The sequence below is a fragment of the Condylura cristata genome, unplaced genomic scaffold (genome assembly GCF_000260355.1).
Source record: "Condylura cristata isolate star-nosed mole 26May11 unplaced genomic scaffold, ConCri1.0 scaffold00032, whole genome shotgun sequence".
Taxonomy (NCBI): domain Eukaryota; kingdom Metazoa; phylum Chordata; class Mammalia; order Eulipotyphla; family Talpidae; genus Condylura; species Condylura cristata.
The window spans coordinates 8,088,699-8,099,578 of NW_004567133.1; positions in this window are offsets into that span (position 1 = coordinate 8,088,699).

Consider the following 10,880-nt stretch of genomic DNA (forward strand, 5'->3'; position numbering starts at 1 on the left):
GAAAGAAAGAAAGAAAGAAAGAAAGAAAGAAAGAAAGAAAGAAAGAAAGAAAGAAAGAAAGAAAGAAAGAAAGAAAGAAAGAAAGAAAGAAAAAAGAATAAAGTTTCTAAACCAAGCACCCAAAGTTACCCATACCCTATGGGTACAAGTTCATCCAAACAAGATTGGCCCCCCAAAAGGCCCAAACACCTACGACAAGTCTAAAGCACCTTCTGCCCAGAATCCATAGAAAAGGGTCAGAAACATTCAGACATGTTTGGGAGGAAAAGAACAAAATCAAAGCCATGAAAGCTGCCACAATTAACCTCCTCATGGGTCTCTCACCCATGTCTGTTTCACCTAGTCCAGGACCAAGAAGCAAGCGCAACTTCTTCACATGTCTCTCTGCTCCAGGTCCCAGTCCGGCCTCCATCCTACCTCTTCAGTTTTCTCTACAGCTTCTTCTCTTCCCTGCTCAGCTCCACCCTCTTTTGGGTGGGGCAGGGAACCTGGAACCTCCCCTTTTCCTGCCCCCCCCCCCAACCCCTTGTTACAGGACTACATCTTTGATTGACTTTGCCTCTCGCCCGTGACTCTCAAACTTTATGGTGCTTCAGAATCACTGGTTAAAGGGCAAGTTCCTGGGTTTCACCTGGTGGTTCTTGAAATTGTGTTGTGTAACCTAGTAAGACCCCAGGTAATGCTAACGCAGCTCCTCAGGGAAATCACAACTGGACAATGCCTGCATTTCCATATGTTTCCCATTTTTCTCTTAGAGGATTTCCCTAGAAGTCACTGCTTCTGTAAGTCCTGTAGCTCTGAATTCTTGCCTCAGGCTCTGCTTGCAGTTGCCCCTCACCCCCACCCCTGTCCCTGGGGCATGACGGTTTTGTAGGAATGAAGGAGACTGTATGGCCAGAGTGTGACATGAATCTGATGCAGCAGCTCTTCTGTGCTTGAATATTATGACGAGATAAGCAAATTCATCAAGGAGACTCCTAACAGAAATTAATTGAAATCATATTGGGAGGAATTATTTTGCCGAATACTCGCAAGGTTTGATATGAAGCAACTTGAGGATCATAAACAGGTAAAGCCTGAATGTTTTTTGAGCCTAACAGGAGACACATCCTTCCCAATTCCTCCTCAGATGCATCTAGGAAGAGAAATGAACGAAGAATCTTGGAGGGGGCAGATGGAAGGGTAATGACAAATAAGGGATAGGGAGTTTCTCTCTGCAAAGAACAGATTTGCTAGCCAGGAAACCGCTTCCATTCTCAGCAAATTTCCATATTCCTGGATTTGATCATTTCCCTGAATCTGTGCTTTGTGCACTTCAGTTTTCTAATTAATTTACTCATTTTTATTGCAGTAACATTGGTTTACAGCGCTGAATGTTTTAAGAGGATTGTCACACCTTCCCAATATGCCAGCTCACCACACCAACCGCCAAGGCAGCTGTCTACAATGAGGCCACCTCCCCTTCCAGGAGCCAAACAAGCTTTGGGCTTGTTTTCTGTTTCTTTATATTTTTGTTTCTTTATATTCCACATATGAGAGAAATCATCTAGCAATTGCCTTTCTCCTGATGACTTATGTAGCTTGGCACAATGCCTCCACCTCCATCCAGTGGAAAGAGTTCATCTTCTTTCATCTTCTTTCCCAAGAGTTCACTATTACCTGAGTTGCATTCTGTTGTGTGTATATAACACATCTTCTTTAGCCACTCATCTGCTGTGAGATGAGAACTTAGGTCATCCTGGCTACTGTGAATAATGTTGCGAGATACACACACACATGCACACACACACACACCTTTTTGCTTTAGTGTTTTTATGTATTTTAGACAGGAGTGGAACTTCTGGATCTTATGCTTGATCAATTTGTAAGGTTTGAGCTATTGTTATGCTGTTTTCCATATGGGTCGGGTCAGTTTACAACCCACCACAGTGTGCAAAGCTCCTTTTTAATGTAGACCATTCTCACGGATGTGATGTGGTGTCACACCATGGTTTTGATTTGCATTTCCCTAATAATAAGTGATGATGGACAATTTTTTTTCATGCGTTCATCGGTCTTTAGATAAGAGGCTACTTAGGTCTTCCGTCCATTTTTTATTAGTTTAAAAAAAAATTTGTGTTGAATCAATCTTGGTGGATCTTCCCTATTAACTTCTTATTACTTGTATATATGTATCTGAGTCTGAGCTACAATGTGGAAGCAACTTGAAGACATTATATTAAATGAATTAAGATATACACAAAGACCCAATGTATGACTCTTTGGTGGCACATCACAGCTTTGGCTCTGCTTCATGGAATGGAAATTGTAGCAGGGACCAGAAGATGGCAAGGTAATAGCACAGCCCTTTGCTTCCAAGTTCCCCCCAGTATTTGCTTTCTCTCCCACCTTTGAAGTTGAGATACGTGGGAGGGAGACACTGATCTTCCAGACTTGACTAAGGAAACCAGACTCAGATTAAAGATCCCCTAAGGTGTCCTGAAATAACTTTGCCAGAACTGGAAGAAAGAGCCTTTGTTCTTCTCTGATTCAGAACAGGTGCTGGGGACAGAACACTACAGGTATGAAAGTAGCAAACACTGCTTGATCCATGGCAGAAAATACTAGTGGAGAATATGGGGTTTGGAGTCAGTGAAACCTGAATTGAAACCCTAATTGCATCATTTGCTGTATGACCTTGAGAAAATTTCTTAACCCTTCTGTGTCACTTTTTTCCTCATCAATAAAATAATAGGACTTATTTCTTTGGTCAATGGGATGTCATTATATAATGAGCCTTGCATATGATAATACACTTAAGTGCTTAACACAGTGCCTGGCACGTATGAAGTGCTCAATAAATATTAACTGCAGCTATAAATAAAACTAGGATGCCATAGCAGCCAGCTCTCTTAATGAGATTTGTTTTAATCTGCCACCTTCAGAATAACAAATGGCTGGCTGTTACGTGGTTAATCACTTTTCATGAGACTTGTGCTTTAGGAAAACGAAATGACCCAAGGGGCAGTTAAAGATTCAAAAGGTGTCTTTCTTGAGAGATAAACACCTCAATAGGCAACTAAGAGGCTTAAAACCACTTTGGAAATGTTCTTTAAGTAGTGGAACAGGATGTGGTTTAGGGCTCTTCCTGTTGGCTTGGACCACTGGTGAAAGCCCCAAAACTGAAAACAATAAGCATGAAATATTCCCATATCCAGAGCCAAAGAGCTGCCGAGTGAACCCAAGGTTCAGGGAGAGATGGCCGGATGGTCCTGCCATCCTCCTTTTAGAGAAAAGTCCCGCCTTGATTATACCGCTGAAGGTGACACTCAAGGGTGTGAGGAGCATGGTGTTCCGACTGGTCTTATCCCATGTTGGAGTGAAGGAGGGGGCTATTCCAGCCACACCGTCTGAGAAGAGGACTGCCAGTGGACTCTGGCAGCGTAAGGCAACTGCAAGAGCAGAGACTGACACCACAGGTCCTGGTAGGGGCTCACTGAGCCGTGGGAACTTCAGGCAGCCCTTGGAACAAAGCGATGTACTGCAGGGGTAACTCCAAGAGAAACTGACAAGAGTCACCTGGTGCTTGGAGGCTGCATGAACATGTAAGCTAGTTCCTGGTTCCCAGCTGAAAGCCATGAAGCAGGAACCTCCCGAATGGAACCCTCCATCCCTAATGGAAACCCCCATCCCTAATAGAACCCTCCATTTCTAGGGGCACGAACGAGGGCATCAAGACAGCAGCCTCAACTCTCAGGGGTAGTTCTTGCAAAGATGCAAACACAGATAATGAGGAAAATAACTGAGATCCAACTCCCTTCATGGGGCCATTCGGATGTGGGCCATGTGAGGAGCGGCACCAGCCCACAGAGAGCCCAGAGCCCAAAACCTATGTCTGAAGCCTCTTGGCCTCTGCCGGCCACTCCTCAGCTCAGGCAGAGCCAGAAGGGGAGGACCCACAGAAGGACCTTGCAGGGTGCCCAGGCTTGCACTGCAGAGACCCCTGGTTCATGCCAAAGAGACCCTCTTCGGCAAAGTGCAGAAGGCTTTGCATTGAGTGTGAGGTCGAACATTTTAGTTTTGAAAGAACTGAACTTTAAAGACCTTTCCATTATGAAAAACTGCCAGATATGTATAAAAGTGAGGAGGAAAGTAAATGAATGACCTTGTCTGCCCATCAGGCTGCAGCAGTAATGGCTCACCTCCAATCTTGCTCCATCCCTAGGTCCTATTAACTCCCCTTCCCTCTGATTAGTTTTGAAGTGAGTCCCAGAGACTGAGCTGTATATTGTTTCTGGACTGGGCTTCTAAACACCAATGGTGAATCTAACTACATAATTAAGGTTCTCAATATTTACATTGACCAGAAGATCCACCTTGACCCTGCACAGTGTTAACCTGTACAATTTCCAGAACATCAAGTTCCACAACAGCAGAGAATTTTTCTGTTTCATTCACTGCTCTGTCCCTGTTATTTGCCATAACACACAATATACAGGGCATGCTTAATAAATACTTGTTGAGTAAATGAATGAATTTTTTTTCCCCCAGAACAGTCCAATGTTTCTTTCCTGTAACCTGAAAGGTACTCAGATATTATTTTATCTTATTCAGTTGGCTTGTCTCAGTGCTGAACCAAAGTTATTCGGTGAAATACCCCACCTTGAAGGACTGGCTGGACGAATCTAAGAAACAGTTTCACAATGACTCCAGACAGTGCTCTGGAGGTTACCTTCCCTTAATCCTATGGTATTTTTAGCACCTCTAGGAGAACTGGGAGCTCACAGGTTCCTTCCGGTCTGCTAAAGTTTTGCTTCGCCCTCCTGGTTTACAAGTGCTTTGCACTGAACTGCACGTGGGCCCTCATGCCTGCCACCAGCTGGGTGGAGGAGGCTAGCATCTGCCTGCTTCAGCGAGGCATGCGTGATTCACTTTACCACAGTCACTAGCCCTCCCTAACATCCCCCACCTGTCACGCCTAAGTCATGCTTGGCTCCAGCAGGTCCCCCATGGCTTAGAACATAACAAGACATGGAATTCGGGGTTTTGCCAGTGCCATCATGTTGTTCAAATGCATGACCTCATCCATGAAGACACCTGGGTCCACAGTCATTCTTTGACTAATTTTTCAGGTTTTGCCATGGTTTTGTGACTTACTCAGATCTTTTTCTTCTGTTGGAATCAATTGTTTAGGCCATGTGAATTTTCTTATAAGCTATCTCCTCAATTTTTTTCTAATTTATCAGCATGAATTTATGCATGATATTCTCTTGCATTTTTACTTTATTTTCCTTAACAGCGTTCTGATTTCTCTCTTATCCTTTATGTTGTCACTTTCCTTATCCTCTTATTGAATAAATTAACAAAAGATTTTTTTATTGACCCTCCCTACACAAGATTCAGTTTTGAATTTTGTCTCATTCATATCATATTGATTAAGTATTTTGCAGTTTCAAAGACATGGATGGTAGCCTTCCATAATTTTCAACACAGATATAACTTTCCCTCTAATACTTAAAATAGAAGATGTATACATATGTACAGATACACACATGTATATAGAATGTGTGTACATGTACACGAAATATAGGCATATGTGTTTATAGTGCACGTGTGTATGTGTACACAATGTGCCTGTATATGTAGCATATGTATCTATATGTGTATACATCCCATGCACAAACATGTGTGTATATGTATGTATAGTATACACAGTATAGTATGTATATACAGTATTGTTTACATATGTGTATTTGTAAAATAGTGTAAGTGTGCACCTGTGTATGTATATGTATATATGATATATGTGTGTATATAGGTATAGAGAGCATATTCATGTGTGTATATATACAGCATATATGTACAATAATGTATATAGCCTCATATATACTATATGTGCTATATTCAGTAATACATAGAGCATAGTAGTATATACAGTAGTATATATATAGTAATATATGACGTAATATTGTATATGGTACTAACCATAAGACTATATATGTACTATACAGAATGTAGCATTTATACTATATAGTATAGATGTGTATGCATAATGTTTGCAGTATATAAGAATATGCATGTATATAGTGAATACAAAGTGTACACGTGTATATAATATATGTATACATATATACACATATATTTTAAGCAAAGGTATCTGGGAATAGGTGGGGAGGTGTTAGATATCTGTGACCAAGTACTCAAGCTGCCTTCTTCCCCAGAACTGTGTCTAGATTGTTTATTAGTTTTAATTACTTTTATTTTATACCTTTTAATCAATTTAGTGCTTACATTGATGTATAGTGTGAGCTTGAGATTTAATTTTGTTTTAATTTCTAACCCTCAAATATTAATCAATTGTCCTAGAATCATTTATTGAAGATTTCTTCTTTCTCCATCATCTTATATAGCCACTTTTATGATCTAATAAAATCAGGTACAGGAAAGAGCATCTTGAGGCTACTTATGCTATTCCATTGGTCTACATTTCAGTATGTATGTTTCTGTGCAGTTTTAATCTTTGAAGCTTTATCATCCATTTTAATATCTGAATTCAGCATGTCTCCTAATTATTCTTCACTTTTAAGTTGCTGGCAATTTTGCTCATTCATTCTTCCAGTTGAATTTTAGGGTTGCCTTTCAAATGCTTCTCCTTCCCACCACAGGAAAACAAGCATAAAGTTAAATATACGGGGATTTTTTTATTAGAATTGCATCAAATCCATTTATTAAGAAAGAATTGGCAAGTAACCATTCTTTAATTCCATTTACCTGATCTTGTTTTCAGTCCCCTTAATGAAGTAGTACTGTTTCTTCTTACAAGTTCTGCATACCTCTGGTTATGTTTATTTCTAGGCAGGAGCTGTTTTTTTTTTTTTTTTAAAGATTTATTTATTTGTGCATACAGAACTGGGGTACAGGCCAGAGGCTCAGGGGCGATGAGAGGCTTCACCAGAGACAGAGTGGGGAGCAGAACAGGCAGATCGACGAAGTACACTGCTGAGGGGAGCAGGAGAGGGTCAGGAGAGGTCTGCCACGCCATGTGGTCACCTCCGGGGCAGGCGGGAATCGAACTCACGCTGAAGTGGCTTTAGCTTCTCAGGGCTATGCTTTAACCCGCTGCGCCACCAGGGAGGGCCCGGGAGCTGTTTTCAACCCTCATTTTAAAATAGAAGAAACTGAGTATTCCCAAGTTCACACCGCTAGAAGTGATGGCGACTGGATTTGAAGCGACTACCACCTCGTGGCAGGCCCTGAACTCTGAATCACCATGCTGCTTCAAGACTATTTACCTTTGAAAGCATTTTAGTAATTATTTTGCAGAGAAACATCCATCTCATCAAGATTTTCTGGTTTGCTAGCATAAGACTGTACACTGCACCTTCACTTCCTTTCCACCTTCTTAGTCAGCGGGCCCTTCCTTCTTTCTCTTTTCAGTGAATGGAAACCACATGGCACACTGCTTGCCTAATTTCTCTTCCTGAATGCAGACTCTCGTCAGTTAGCTCCTCTGTGTACTGCCTCATCCACCTGTGGCTGCAACAGAGAGGCCATCATTTTGGATAAGTGATGACCTGAAGAGGTCCCGCATTCAAATCCTGGACCCCAGGGGTTCAATGTTCAGGGAGCTCAGGGTTAGTGGCTCAGCAACGGCTCCTCAGCCAGTGATGTGAGCGGCGTCCTCGAGTCCTGTCACATCCCCCTTTGTTTTGATCCATGGAACTGCCAGAAGTGACACTTTCATATTTTTTTAAATTGAATTACTTTTTAAAAAATTTTAATGAAGTTTTTAAAGATATATTTATGTATGCATACAGAACTGGGGTACAGGCCAGAGGTGCAGGGGCGGTGAGAGGATTCATCAGAGACAGAGCGGGGAGCAGGACAGGCCGACTGACAAGCACACTGCTGAGGGGAGCAGTGGGCGGGTCAGGAGAGGTCTGCCGCACCACGTGGGTCACCTCTGGGGCAGGGATTGAACTCGTGCTGAAGTGGCTTTAGCTTTGAGTGCTGTGCTTTAACCTGCTGCGACACCAGGGAGGCCCCTAAATTGAATTACTTTTATTGAGGTAACACTGATTCACAACACTGTATAAGTTTCAGGGGTGCAGGCTGAGACATAGCGTATGCTGTTACTACACTCACCGCCACAGCACCCACAAGCCTCCACCATCGCTCAGTGGGCCTCCTCCCCCTGGGCCCTGCACCCTCCCTGTCCTGTGGCCTCAGTCTTTTAGCTGTCACTTTCTCATTCACGTCAAGTCTGACCTCTTGGTTTGTTTGTGGAGGGAATATACCAGGCTTTCCCCAAAGCCTGGTGCCCCTGAGGTGTTTCCGCCTCCTGGGGGATTCTTTCTCCAGAGTCACAAAGCACAGACCTCAGGTCATGTGCCTCAAAGGTCACCACAGCGCAGCAATCGTGGCTGCCCATGGATGGAAGGCCGCCCGCTCGCCCATTCATAACTGCCAGCTCACAGCTCCGATCGCAATCAGCAGCGCTGTCACTTACTTGCTTCCTTGCTTGTTCGTCTTCTTATCGCCCGTCCATGCCGGAGTCCAGGCGCAAAGCCTCATCTGTCTTTCCTGTGGTGTCTCCAGGGCCAGCCAGCAGGTGATACATGGTAGAAGCTCAATAGACACATCTTGCACGGGGACCAGCTTGGCTGCATCCTAGTTGTGCACCACTGGCCAATTTAACTCCTCGAGTTCAATTCCAGACCTGGAAAAATTACAATACCACAGGGGTGTTTTGAGCAAAGAAAAATAGGAAAAAATGCAGATAAAACCCTTCACTCTCTGCCAGGCACCTACAAAGCTCTCAAGAAGCAACAGCATGACAGATCATCATCATTATCCCAATTATTTAAATTAATAGTGCAGTCACAGAGGCAGGTGGAGAGTTGCCCAGACGAGGTTTTGGAAGATTGGAGTCCATTAAGTTTGGAGTCAAATCATATAAATCAAACAGCTCATTTTTTATTTTATTTTTTGCCTGGGCCTAAGAATTTATCATTTTTTTACAGGAATTAATTCTAACTAACTGTTCCTAATGATAATCATTTATTATTTTCTCTTAACGCTTCTGAGAATTGACAGGGCTCATCTATGTGGTTCTTATTTGGGGTCCTTCCCTGGTTACTCTAGATGGTGGCTGGGATGCCATCATCTGAGTTTCGCCCTTTATAGGCTGTCAGCTGGGGCCAACAGGGGCTGGGCTTCCTCAGCTGAGCCCAAGAATCAGGGCAGGAGCCAGGTGGAAGCTCTATAGCTATCCCTCCCACGCCCACTTGCCCCTAGCCTCAAAAATCTCAAAGCATTCCTTCCGCCACATTCCACTCCTGTTAAGGGAGTTCATAGTCTAGGGGAGGGGGCTTAGTCTCTTCCACTTGATGGCGGGATGTCAAAGACACCGTCCTAATCAAACTGTGTGGGGTGGGGGGAATGGAAGTATGGCTCAGATGATTCTTTAATAATTAGCAAAAGTAAATGAAGTTGTCAGATGCCTTACAATATTCATGTCAACTCATCAATGCACTTGCTTCCTGGGAGGTGTGACACGGTGGTGATCAGGTTCGCGTTGAATTAAAGCCTGGCAAGGTTCACATTTTGGGAGCCCGGGACTTCCTGTCCTGCAAAGTGAGTGTGACAAAAACACATTGCCTGAGGGATATGAGCAGGGGAGCATTCCCCACAGCCTGATGACCTCTGCCGGTCTCCTTCCTCCCCCCAGATCTTTGGCTTTTACAGATGGTCCAGACAGACACAAGGCAGGCTCCTTTTCTAAACAGTGAGCGTGTGAGTGAGGGGGCACGTTACCTCCTGGGGTCACCTTTGGAGCCTGAGCTCCACTCCCCAGACAGCGCATCCAGCTCTCAAGTGATCCCCTCTAAAGGCTGGGCTCCAGGCTGCTGGGGTGGGTGGGCATGGCAACAGCCCCATCGCAGCCGGCGCGTGGCCAGGACTCAGATCTGCCAGTGTGGGCGCAAACACTCTCTCCCCAGAAAAGCTGCTTGAAGGCATAGACGAGGGGAAGGGAAGGTTAAAAATAAAGAGTGGTCATATTCGGTTTTGAAATTAAGGCGAGCCATGGACTCAAAGGCCCCGGATCTTCTCGCTTTGGGGGAAGGAGGCTGGTGTTGAGGTGGGAACATCATGGCGCTTCCTGTCCCAAGAACCTGTGTTCACGGCAGCACCCAGAGTCAGGCAACTGTGCCCCTCACCCCCCTCACAGCCTTGAAACTGTTCAGCTTCCTTATGTTGCTTGTCTCCCACAGAGACTTTAAATTCTGAAGGACTGCGGGCAGGCATTTGCTCTCCATTTCCCCCCAGCACCACGTTACCTGAGCTGGTGCTTTGCGCTCATCACCTATAGCAAACATTTTATTGCTCTAGTAGTTAAGTTTGGTGTTCACGTCCAATGTCAATAAAACTTACATGTAGATGCGCACGTGATGTGCCCAGAACGTGGGAGAAGGTAACCAGGTGTCAGCGGGATCAAGAGTTTTACCCACAAGGTCAAGGCCGTGAACCCGAGCTGGAACTCTGACGCGGGGCAGGATGGCGGTGCCGTGAAGCGGCAGGACCTGCCTCCTCCACATTCCCAAAACTGAGCCGCCGCGGCCCCTGAAAGAGAAATGTTTGCCCACCGTAGACCTGGGGAGCAGTGGTGTGGTGGACAGGGGCAGCGAAGACGGGGGGCAAGGAGAGGTACAGCTGTGTAGGCGCCTCTTGTTAACTCAGGGACACACGACCGCCCACGGGAGAGACTTTGGGGGCCTGGTGCGCAGAGTTGGCCTGCAGGACAGAGGGTGCCCTCATGGAGACCCAGAGGAGCAAGGTGCAGGGTGCAGGTCACTCTGGGCTACCCTGTAACAGGTGCGGGTCACACTGGCATGCGCCAG